The sequence below is a fragment of the Ochotona princeps genome, chromosome 12 (genome assembly GCF_030435755.1).
Source record: "Ochotona princeps isolate mOchPri1 chromosome 12, mOchPri1.hap1, whole genome shotgun sequence".
Classification (NCBI taxonomy): Eukaryota; Metazoa; Chordata; class Mammalia; order Lagomorpha; family Ochotonidae; genus Ochotona; species Ochotona princeps.
In genome coordinates, this window is record NC_080843.1 from 3725553 (window position 1) to 3738817 (window position 13265).

The window sequence follows — 13265 nt, forward strand, 5'->3', positions numbered from 1 at the left end:
TTTTTAATTAAAACGGTGACATCCCAACAGACAAGTAGAGTATTTTTCTCCACCTATGTACATAAAAACAGTGAATAAACAAATTAATTTCTCCCGTGGCAACTACTCCTCAAGATACAAAGGTATGAGCCCCAACTCCCCAATAAACGCATATAACAGTAAAGCAATTTGGAATCAAGCACATCAGTTCCATCTCCAGTTCTCCCCCGGTATGTGCTTTAACGTATGCAAAAGGGACAGAGAATGACTTTCCTGGCCCCTCTGATTGTCATTTATGGCTGACATAACACACGGCAGGAGGACTCCCATTGATGTTTTAATTAGATTGAATCCTCACGCATAATGGTATATGAGTTTTCATATTACTGCTAGAATGCAGAAATAATAGAGCAGTATTCTTTGAAAATTTATGTTGCAATCTTAACTCCCATTACTAAATAGCTTTTGCTTTCATTTGTCTTTTAATGTGATTATTGTAACAGCAATAGCATCGTTTAACAAAGAATGAGCTTGAGTCTCCCTGTGTATGCTCAGGCAGAAGGGACCTCAAAATTCAAATGGAAGAGTACCTGGAAAATAAAATTTATAGCTGTGTGAAGAAAAATATGATTTCTATGCCACAGTATTCACCACTGTGTTTGGCACAAATTAATAGTTAATCAAATGTCAAAACTGTGAGTCCTGTGGCTGGAAGTCCAGGCCAGATCTGCTCGTCCTTAAATGGGCGTCTGCTTTTTCCTTTGCTGTAGGGACTCTTTTGGGGTTCTCTACTCAATACCCCAATACAACACCTACTGTATTTAATAGTTTCTTTTCAGTTGAAATAGAAAAAGATTTTTAAAAAGAATTCAAAAATATGTAGAGTGAGTTAGTAAAAATAAGATGAAATACATCCACAAAGGAGAGGCATTGCTGGGATGGAGGAGAAAGACCTCTGAAATTCACTCTGCCATAAAAGCTATGAGAACATTGACACAGGGATCAAAATGAACATGCTCACATTGGCGAAAATGACCCAGGATTGCAGCCGTCTGAGGAGTACTTATTCCATAAGAGCAGTTGTATCTTGAACTGCAAGCTCTGAGGCACTTTCATTTCTCAGTCTTTGTCCTTTCATTTCCAGCTCTGCATTTGCCTTCCAGCCACAGTAGCTGTAACAATCAGCCCCTCGGGATTCCCTAGACAGTGAAGGAAGGGTTTGGAGTTACCCCAGGCCTAGAGAGCTGCCCTGCTGGATCTGTCCACCAGTTCCATGGGAATCCTGACTTTGAGGGCTTGTTGTTATTTGACATTCAGAGTCAGCCCTCAGCAGTCTCTTCCTCAGGACTTTTTCTAAAAAACAATTACTGGAAATTGCTTAGTGTTATGGCTGACTGAGGCAGAGAAAGAGTGGAGGCAAATGCCAAACTGACGACAAAAATCTGAGGAGTAAAGTGTATGTAGAGTTTGAAAAAAAAATCTGACATATTCCTGGGACTCAAGAGACTGTGTGCACATGCAGAACTGTGTACAGGCTTAGTAAAAGCTTGGAATGGCCTTAAAATTTTATCTCTGGCAGGCCCAGAGACACAGCAAATAAAAGCTACCAGAAATTAGTAATCTTCCCCCTGGTGTGTTCCCACCATGGACACAGGGCCCCAGGTTAATGCTGAGTAATCACTGGTTCAAAGAAATTTCAGTCCATTAATTTCTCAACTATTGGTAAACCTAATTGAGTTAAGACTTCAGTGACCACATACAACAAATAGCATAGACATATTACAGAATTAGTTCAGGAAACTTACAAATGAATGACAACAAACCTTGAGGTGGAGACCAGACCTTCAGCTCTGACACCTTATTAGTCATTACACTAAATGAGAATGGGCTAAACATACCAATCAAAGGCATAGATTGCAAAAAGGAAGCTTTTAAAAAGTGGCACAACCACATGTCATCTTCAAGAGATACACAGCATATGATAAACACAATGACACGAAGCTTGAACTACAGACACACACACACCCAGAAGCAGATGGAACACCTGTTTCAGACTCAATATCCTTACACCTGGCACTAGAGAAGTTGAACATCTTTTTCTTTTGATTGTTGTTTATAGACTTTGCCCATTTTCTTGCTGAACTATGATCTTTTCATTTGTTAAACTATTTAGTGGTGCATTAATCATTGACTATAGCATAATTTTAAAAATACATTGCCTCAAAAATTAAAATATTAAGTTGAAGAAATGATATTAGAGAAAAAAGACAATATCTATAATTATAAAAAGGCCAACACATCAAGAACTAAATGACAAATGTGCATGTATCTAACAAGAGATTGTCCCAAAATATACAAAGTAAGTTAGAATTTTTAAAAAACGAAACATTTTCAACAATAATTTTTAAGACTTCAGTAATGCACAGAAGAAGCAGACAAAAGATCAACAAGGAAACACAAGATTTGAACAGACTGTGAACCCACTAGACTTACGTGTGTAGACTAACGTAGTCAATGGCATAGTAAGTGGAATAATCTCCAGGAAAGGCTATGTGTTAAACCATAAAACAAGTCTCAAGAGATTGAAAAGAACTGAAATTGCACAAAATAGAGTCTCCAGATGTAATGGAATTAAATTAGAAATTGATGACAGAAGAAAATTTTGGGAAATTCACAATTTTAAACTGTATGTTAAAGTTAAACTACACATTCCTTTAAAAAATAATGAAAGGGGCTCGGCAGCGTGGCCTAGTGGCTAAGGTCCTCGCCTTGATCCCATATGGCCGCTGGTTCTAATCTCGGCAGCTCCACTTCCTCTCTATCTCTCCTCCTCTCAGTATATCTGACTTTGTAATAAAAATAAAATAAATCTTTAAAAAAAATAATGAAAGGGGATCCGGCAGCGTGGCCTAGCGGCTAAAGTCCTCGCCTAGAAAGCCCCGGGATCCCATATGGGCGCTGGTTCTAATCCCGGCAGCTCCACTTCCCATCCAGCTCCCTGCTTGTGGCCTGGGAAAGCAGTCGAGGACGGCCCAAAGCCTTGGGACCCTGCACCCGCATGGGAGACCCGGAAGAGGTTCCAGGTTCCCGTCTTCGGATCGGCACAGCATCGGCCCATTGCAGCTCACCTGGGGAGTGAATCATCGGACGGAAGATCTTCCTCTCTGTCTCTCCTCCTCTCTGTATATCTGGCTGTAATAAAATGAATAAATCTTTTAAAAAAGTAATGAAAGGAAGGGAAGGGAAGGAAATTGCACAGCTCTTACAAGAATATATGTAGACTCGAATGAGAATATCACACAGAGGTTAATTTGTTGGTTAGGATGTTCACATCCCACCTAGGGATGCCTGGTTTGAGCTCCAGGTCCTCTGCTTCCAATCCAGCTTCCTGATAGCAAGCACCTTGTGAGGTAGCAGGTGATGGTTCACGTATTTGAGTCCATACTTCTCACAGACTCTGAGCTTCAGCCTGCCCCGGCCCTACCTGTTATAAGCATTTGGTGAGTGAGCCACTAGATGTAAGATATCTGTGTCTTTCACATTAAAAAAAGTAAAAAAAAAAAAATTTAAGGAAACATGCACACGTAAATCTGCATGAAACAGGGTAAGACAAAGTTTTCTTTCTGCAATATAAAACACATACAACAAGAGAATAAAAGATAAATTGGTCCTCATCCAAATTAAACACTGTTACATTTCAAGGGAAGTCATAGAAAACACAAAGAATGGAAGAATATGTCTGAAACTTGCATGTCTGATAGAGTTTCTGAGTCTATATAAACAACATTAAGCATGCAAATACAGCCACTAAAAAATGGCTGGATATATGAACAGACATTTCTCCAGAGAAGATATATAGCCAGTCCACAAGCACACAAAAAACTGCTCAACACCATTAATCATTAGGGATATGCAAATCAAAAGCCACAACGAGTTCCCATTCACACACTAGGATAGTCATAATTCAAAAGATGGACAATGAGAAATGTTGGCAAGGATACAGGAAGACTGGGACTCTAATACCTTCCTGGTGTGGATGTGAAACAGCTCAGTGACTGTGGAGCAGAGCTGGGCACGTCCTCAGAAAGTCAGACATGGAGAGCACAGAATCCACCAGTGTCGCCAGGAAAACTGAACATACATATTCATGCACAAAGAAGTACATGAACACTCCTAGCAGACGGTGGAAACATTCCAAATATATGATGGACAAATAGAACAGAATGTTGTAGAGCCACCCAGGGGATGGTATTTGTCAGAATGGATACATGCAAGAAAAATAGATAAAAGTTTCTCAAAGTTCATATGATAAGTGAAAAGATTCACTCACGGACAGTCATACCATAAATGACTCCACTGCTAAGAAATGTCGCAAGTAGGCCAATGCATACAGATACAGAGTACATTGGCAGTTTCCACAGGTTGAGTAGGGAGAACAATGAGTAGTGACTACAGGGACATTCAACAGGCATTTGGAGTGATGAAAATATTCTGGATAGAGTATAACACTCTGACTTCCACAACACTTCCCGAAATATAAACAAATTAAAATGCTACAAATCAAGATGCAGTGAGTGTGGTATGATGCAAAAACAACGTTACAGGGTTGATAGGATTTTGACAAAAGAACAACAACAAGGCTAACTTAAAAATTAGACAGTCCACTTGGGTAACATGCAGAGCCCTTTGAAAAGCTAGGGCTGCAGAGCTGGCATGGCATGTCAGCAGGTCTTCCATTTGCTGGCTCAATCCCCAACTAATGGCAAAGGCTGGGATTGGGCCAGCCAGGTGAAGCCAGGAGTCAAAGCGTTGAGGTTGCCCTTAAGCATGCAGGGGCCAATGCTTGGACCATCTTTCCCTGGGACACTAAGAGGGAGCTGGATAGAAAGTAGAGCGGCCACAAGTCCATTAAACAAACACACAGATAAATAAATAACAGACAAAAATAATAAAAACATTGACTGTCAGGAGTTCCTGAATGTCCACAGGGAAGTTCCCTCCAGGGGCTTGGAAGAATGAGACCTTTAAGAACATCATCACAAGTCTTTCAGGGTCCTCTGTGCAGGAATTTTAGCTGGATCTAGAATCACAGAAATGTGTAGCCCCAGGAACCTATGACTATCTAGCGTAGTAGTTTCAGTGCATTTCTCTAAGGCCATCGCAGGGAAAGCTGCAGATGCAGCATAGACACACGACTCACATGAGAGAGCATGACCTACATAGTCACCAAGCACAGGTTGCCTTCATGAGAACACACAAAATGGGTTCCAGGTCTAGGGCATAGAAGAGAGGCTGGGCAGGCTCGGGAAGAGAATGATACATGTAGTGGGAGCCAAGACAACTCCTTTCTGTGATGAAGTCATTGAGACCTGGTGTGAGGTTAAGTTGGGCAGTGACGTAACCGCCTCCCACCCCGATGTGTGGGAGCATGACTTACGCACATGTGCATCTCTCACAATGCTTTGCGTGCCTTGATCAGGTTCTGACTCAGCGGCAAATGAATCAGCATTCCGGGATTCTCCCATGGGGACTCCTGGTGTCCAAGAGCAGCCTGCTGCTGGCTCAGCAGTGCCCATCTGGGAGAGCTGGGTCTGCTCTGGCCTTCCCTGTGCATGCAGTACCTGGCAAGCCTCAGGGAGGATTCCTAAGGGCTTGTCTCTCCTCCAGGCTCAGGGAGGAGGCTGGGTGGTTCCCTTTGATGGCAAAAACAGCACACATCCATGGAACTTTCCTCCTAATGGCTTGATAGCAATGCACAACGTCCACAACCTGGCCTTCAATTTTCATTTCTCGGTCAACCACAGAGGCCAACTCAAACTGCTTCTTTCAATGAAACTAACAAACTGACATTTCCAAGGGGTCCTGGCAGCCCCACCTGACCTCACTGGCCCTTCTAACAGTCACTGCATACTTCAGAGCTGAGTGCACAGAACTTAGTCATCATCTTGTTTCATTGAGGAAAAAAAATACATGAATTTATCAGACCAACAAATAATAGTGAGAAAGAGGCTTCTAACCTGGAAGTGAGAGAAACCCTTTGTCAAGACATTTCCCAGTTTTCAATGCCCAATGAAGACATACACAATGGGGAAAACTCAAGTCACCAAAGAGGAGGAAATCTATTTGTATAGTATTGTTTTGCACATTAGATCATGATTCAGAGGAAGTGCTGCGGCCACGGCTTGAATTCTAGGCGTTATAGGATGCAGGCTGTGCCTCCAGATGGCAATTGTGAATAGTGACAACAATGCTACTCCATTGTACTTTGAATCCCTAACCGTTCCAGTGTCCAGAGAAACCACCATTACACCCCTCAAGGGATGTGAGAACATGCCAGCAGCCAAAATGTTAGGGCAGTGCACAGGATTGCACAGCTAATCTTCATTTAATAAACTCGAAGGAGGAAGTTCTCATCCTAACCAAGTCTGGCTGGCTCCTTCTCTGTCAGATATTAAAGCTGTTGAAGGGCTTCTGTTTTCAGGGATTTCTTCTGGCTTATTCACCTAATTTCAGCATTTGTCTGTCTAGAGTTGGCATTAAGGAGCCATATTCCAGGGTGTCTTTCCCAAGGCTGCACCACACAGGGGAAAAACAATGGTTTCGCCAAAGGGATTACTCCTCACATTAGCCGTGACACACTGTATTCTCGTTACCATAGGAATATTTCTGGACCAAGGTATATTACTCACCTCCTCCAAGTGCTTGTCAGTTGTGGCACAGAGATGCAGCCCCGGTGGATGTCATCGTGTGATCAGCAGCCAGCTGCCCCGGCTTGGAGTCTCCTCCAGCAGCAAGGGGCAGAGGTGCCCTGGGGAAGTCTAGTAAGTCCTGTTCTGCTCAGACCCATGGCACTTGAGACTTCTCCACCTTTGACCTTGGCTTCCTCGGGTGTCTCATTTGTTGGCGGCCTTGCTTTCTGTCCCTCTTGAGAACAGCTGCAGGAGTTCCTGTTTGGATTCTTTGCCCTGCCTTGCCTGTCCTGCTCATCTCCCTCTGCCGGACAGAGAGTACCCTTTCTATTTCCAGGGTTGGGAGCTGGGTATTAAGCAATACCTCTAGGAATGGAGAGTCAGACTTGCTTTCTCTGCATGTAGCACCCTCAGAAAGGAACTAGGACAAATCAAAGCAAGCTCCACGTCTTCACAGCAAATGCCTATTCAAATCAGAATCTTGATGACTTTAATTTCTTCCTTAGAGTCTATAGTGGAATCTTAATTTCTTTTATGCGGGGGAAAGTGCATTGCCTCCATTAAGCAAAGCTGCTGAGTGAAGGGGCACAGGAGCATTTGGCAGTCAGAGGACACATAGCCAAGAACTTTGTTTGATGGTGGCAGCTTTCAGCATACATGACTCTGCGCCAGCGAGTAAACGGGCTCCAAACAGGCTCCAAACATAACTCTGTGATGATAGCATAAAGACACCGCCTGGGCCATTAGTTCCCAGAACCTTAGGCTTTTTGCTGTTGTCTTCTAGGTCCATTGGTTAACTTTTTGTTTGATCACTTGTGAAGGATGAATAAGCTTTCATGAATATCACAACCGTTCCAATAATGCAGATGCCAACTGTGTATCATCTTACGAGGAAAGAAATAGACTTTGCCATCATTTTCCATTTTCACAAAAATAAATACTTTTCAGACGACAACAACAAATACTTTCAGTAAATGAGACATCACAGTATTATTTCCTTGAATCATCTATCAGAGGCACAGAGAAATTCTATTTGCCCTTTGAGCTTTCCACACTGCTAAGGGTAAGGGCTTAGTAAAAAATCTAAACGGGGGAATGGGTTCCTGACCTTGCATATTCTGACGTCTTGCTTGTCCCAGATCAGGTGCCTAAGTCACACTGCGTCATTGTGTTTGAAGCCTTATTCTCACTGTCTCTGCTTGGGACAGTACCTGTGACAACAGAGGACAGTGGAGCCGCATCACACAGACGCCTGAGCCCAACCTAGGGCCCCACCCCTCCAGGCCAGAGAACTGACTTGACGGACTGCTCCCCTTAGAAGTGCAGTGTCACCTTGCTGGGCGGAAGAGCATTCAAGATGTGAAGACACTTGACTGTCTGCAGTAACACAGAGAACACAGGAGAAAGAGTGCAGCTCGGGGGACTTTAACTCACATCTTATCTCTGCAACTCACCATATGTGAGACTTCGGGTTAGCCACTTCACCATTTGAACCTCAATTCTGGATTCCTAAAATGGGGCAAAACCCAACTTCAGGGTTAAAGAAGATTTCATATTTAAGCAGATTTTTGTGGAAGACACATTCTGTCAAAGCTGTTTACACTCGATATGAACACAAGGAAATCTTGGATCTACCAGAAATGTTGATGCCCCCTCACTGCATTGTTTTACAGCCCTTCAAAACCAAACCAAACAAAACAGAACCACAGTAGTGCCTCTGAGATATGTCAATACGATTGTCATGAGGTTTCACTTAAATACATTCTCCCTTCCTTGTATTCTTCCAACAAAATCCCCAATTCCTCCTTGTCTGTGCCTCCATGTCCCTGAGACCCGTGGGATCCACTGTTGATGTTGAGGCTGCCCGTTCCACCAGGGGCTCGGACATTATTTAACGCTGGCATTATTTAAAACAAATTTCCAATGTCATAAAGCCTCTCCCTATTGTAAACGTAAATTATATTTAATAACCCTGGGAACGTGTGAGGTTGCCAAATTTGCAGCAAGACAGCCTTGATGACTTCAGTCCGTTCTCAGCCCTTGATTACAAGTTGATTTCCTTTGCCATCAAAAGACAAATTATTTTAGTGAACAATGTTCTTCCTCTAGCAAGAGTGAGGCTGAGTTACTTGGCAAAGGACCTGCTCATCGGCCAGACAGTATAACCAACCACCTAGCCTTGGTGGAACACAGAACTTGGTTGAAGGGCAACACAAAGTAAGGAAAACAGTAGAGAGTCTACGGCTCCCAAAAGTGCGTGTGTTCTGGCAGGGACTGTCTCCCTGCCACGTGGGCTGCAAATTCTCACAAGTATGTGCGTCCTGAGATCATATTTGGGAGTGAGAGCTGCACTTCCTCTACTCTCTGACTCTTCATCCAAGTCACTATATTCTACTCAAAGGACTTGTTCTTTAGTCTGGTGATTGCTCAGGGTCACTTGTCACTTACAACTACCTTTCTGATTTCAGCCTCCCCAACTGAATATTTTTAAAGATTTTGTTTAGTTATTTCAAAGTTACAATGACAGGGGACCCTCTCCCCCATCCCTATCCAATCTTCTGTCTGCTGGTTCACTTCTGGAATGCTTGCAACAGCCAAAGCAAAAACAGGCTAAAGCCAGGAGACTCAAACTCTATCCAGGTATTCCACATGGGTGGACAGGGCTTAAGCACTTGGGCCACGTTCCGGTGCTTTCCCAGGTACGTTAGCAGGGAGCCGGACCAGAAGCCAAGTCATTTGGATGTAGACCCAGTGCTCATATGGGATGTTAGCAGCAATTCAGGCAGAAACTCGATCAATTGTGCACAATGTTGCTCCCCTACTTCTTCTTTTTCTGGAACGGCACCCTTCTGTCTTCCATGTGATCTTACACTGACACACTGTTCGCCTGAGAACTTTTGGCTTCTGTCAACCTCAGGACACTTCCACAGTGAGTTCATCTGAGGTTTCAATTTGTTCAAATTGTCTTCCTTCTTTATTTTACATGTACTGTTAATATTACTAGTGGTTTCTTATTAGCAAACTGGTTCAGCTCCCATTCTCCCAGAAAAGGTGTCTGGGGTGTGTGTGTGTGTGTGTGTGTCTGTCTGTCTGTCTGAGAGAGAGAGAGAGAGAGAGAGAGAGAGAGAGAGAGAGAGAGAGAGAGAGAAACATTGCTATTATCATTTAGCAGCTCTGGGGACCACACACTTTTGCCCCCAGGACTTTTCATGTGGACAATTCTATCCCAAGGAGAAGACATGTGCAACCACATGGACTAGTGCCATTGGTTGCAAGATAGATACATGGATGCATCAGGAAGCTTCTACAGAGTTCTACTATTCTTTATACTGTTACAGCTTTAATGATACGTGATTACTTTATAATTTACTGTTTATAAGTGACATGGTTATTTTTCTACTCAATTATCATTAATAGCCATTTTCTGTGTTGCACTAAACTAAAGTCTCACTGCTTCCCACTTGCTAAACTTTTTATTCAGGGAAATATTAAGCTTTTTACTGTGGTGTAAGTCTAGACTATGCTATGTTAAAAGTTATTTTTAAAAAGACAGAGAAAAGATAGTAGGAAGAGGGAGGAGGGGAATACCATTATGTTCTTAGAAGTTTATCTAATTTGTCAAATATTAATTAAAATAAATAAAAAGGAGGAATCCGGGGCCCGGCAGCATAGCCTAGCGGCTAAAGTCCTCACCTTGAACGCGCCAGGATCCCATATGGGCGCTGGTTCTAATCCCGGCAGCTCCACTTCCCATCCAGCTCCCTGCTTGTGGCCTGGGAAAGCAGTCGAGGACGGCCCAAAGCCTTGGGACCCTGCACCCGCGTGGGAGACCCGGAAGAGGTTCCAGGTTCCCAGCTTCGGATCAGCACAGCACCAGCCGTTGTGGTCACTGTATATCTGAGTTTGTAATAAAGTGAATAAATCTTTTTTTTTAAAAAAAAGGAGGAATCTACAAATCCTATCTCCCCACCCCCCCTGCCCCAAAAAGCCATCCTCAGCCTCTGGACCTTCATCTTTTGGAATCTCTAACCAGCCAGAAGCCAATGTTGATGCCAGTTAGTTGGATTCTCCATTCGCAGCTGCCCTACGGGAATCTCCCTTTGCAAGTTGTCAAAGAACATGCTGCTCTGCTCGCTTAGAGACCCATCTGATATGCACATCCAGTGAGAGCCTTGGCAGATCCCAAGCAATGAATGCTTCCCATGTCTTGCACTGTACTAGAAGACTGCTCCAGGCAATAGATTTAACCCCTTTCAGAAGGGATTTGCAGGCTTTGAAACAGAACACTGCTGGAAACATATTCTGAGGTTAATGGAGCTTTTGTCATTTAACTAATTATCATACAGTGGTTCTGAATATCTGTTAGTGAGCTATAACACAAAAATAAAATATTCTGAGTTGAAAGGGTGTAAAACAGGAACTACTGGTTTCTTACTCTGGGCATCACTTCTTTCCGTGCTTAAAACCTTCATCACATCAGTGTCACCACTGGGCAAACCAGTGAGAGTTTTGTCAGAGCGGATTTGATAGTTCTTTGCTTTTTATGATTATGGAAGATTAACTGTGACAGATACTACAAGAAAAACGAGTTACTTGCTAAAACTTGCTCATGTTTATCTTCATCCTGACATAGCTGAGTGGGTTGCCCAGCAACATCTCTAATCGTCTTCCAGAGAGGGCACTCTGCTGTAGATGTCTTCCCAACCTCAGGTCATTGCTGAACTAGCAAAGATGTCATCCTACACTTGTATATGAGAGAGGCTCAAAGGGATACAAAAAGTAAAGATGAACTATATATACTTCTTTAAAAATACAGGAATGACATTTTTAAGATGTTTTTGCACAAATAGAGAGAGAGAGAGAGAAAAGAGAGAGGGAGAGAAGGATAGAGAAAGAGCACTAAATGTAATCAATTATAGTGATCTTGTATAGGAAGCTGTCATTTCTTTACTCAACATTCAGTTAGGAACTTTCCCCTATAGTATGTAACTTTTTTCAGAAACATAGGTATCATAATTGTATCTAAAATCTCTTTTAGGATTTTCAAAGTGCATGATGGGAGAAAACCAAGAGTAAACCACATACAATGCTAGTGCATAGTAGGTGTGGTTAAAACCATTCTTATTTAAGAAAGAAATACACTCAAACAATGTGGCTTCTATTAAGATGGAAAGGGAGTGGCAAACTCTAGTGGGATTTATTAAAATACCAGAGCTGGGTCCTGGCATTGTAGTAAAACAGGTTTTTGCATCCCAAGTTGGAATATTGGTTCAAGGACCAGCTGCTCTAGTTCCAATCCAGCTTCCTGCTAATGTGACTACGAAGGCAGCAGAAGATGGCCTAAGCATGTGAGACTCTGTCACCCATATGGGAGATACAGAGAGAGCTCCTGGCTCCTGCCTTTTGTGGTCATTTGACATGGTTTAAAGATAAAAGAGTCTCTCTTTGTGTTTCCTGTAAGAACTGCCTTAAAGTTTTTGAAATTCTTTATAGTTATTGTTTCTGAGCTTTGTCTTTAAGTGAGAGAATAATTTTCAAATAGGAGATTCCAGCATAACAAGCTATCTTGGAGGTGGTGGCACTGGCTGGTCAACACCAAGCGCAGCTCTGCCTCCCAACCTGTATGTCTGCCTCATTTTCTCCTTCCCAAGCAGAGTAGAGATTGTCAGCTCCTCTCTCCTTCCCACCCTGAGTGTGCCACCCTCAATTCTGAGATTTCAATCTTTGCCTAGGTTTTAGGCACTTCTAGGAATCACCCAAAATTCAACAACAGTAACCCCTTTGCAAAGGGCACTCCAAGATGCCCTCTGGGCTAGGATTCTCTCTCTCCCCAAACCACATGCAGATTAGGATCTACCACCAGGTGCAATTCCCCTGACTTGGGGAGACTGTGAAGGAATCCTGTAAGCCAAGCTTCTACTACATCATGTTTTCTGGCAAGTGTCTGCTAGTTCTGTGTTAGGGGCATCACCAGGTTTGGATATGTCATTCATGCAGGGGGAGTCTTTGGTATCCCTATTCCACTAGCAGGAAAACTGAGGTCTGACGAGGTTAAATGCCGACAGCTATGCTGCTGGAGAGCACTGGAGGCAACTCTGGAACCCAGCGCTGTCTAACTCCAGGCTGGCACTGTCCTACCTCATAAAATGTTCAGATGTTGAGTCCAAAGAGCTGTCCCTTTGAAAGTCATTTTAGGGTAATTCCCTACATTTTACCCATTTCATTTGCAAATTTTCTGTTATAAATGAAAAATTTATAATACGAAAATTAGATTTCAGGCCTAATCCAAAACTTCTGGGTAGGAAAACCCCTGAAAAGAATTATAACCCAGTGCTAAATGTGTGGTCTCAGCATGGCAGCACAGGAGTGGTTCGCCTTACATCCTTTTGTTTGCTTGTGTGGGCGTGTTTGCAAAATAGTTACTAACTAGTAAAAAAGAAATAAATAAATGAATAAATTAATTAATTAATTAATTCATCACTTCTCACCATTTCTCACACATTTTGCACACACATAAAAATACTGACAAGTTCATTTCCTCTATTTTTAAAAATTTTCCTCTTTAAAAAATTCTCCCATTATCTATTATGAAAAATG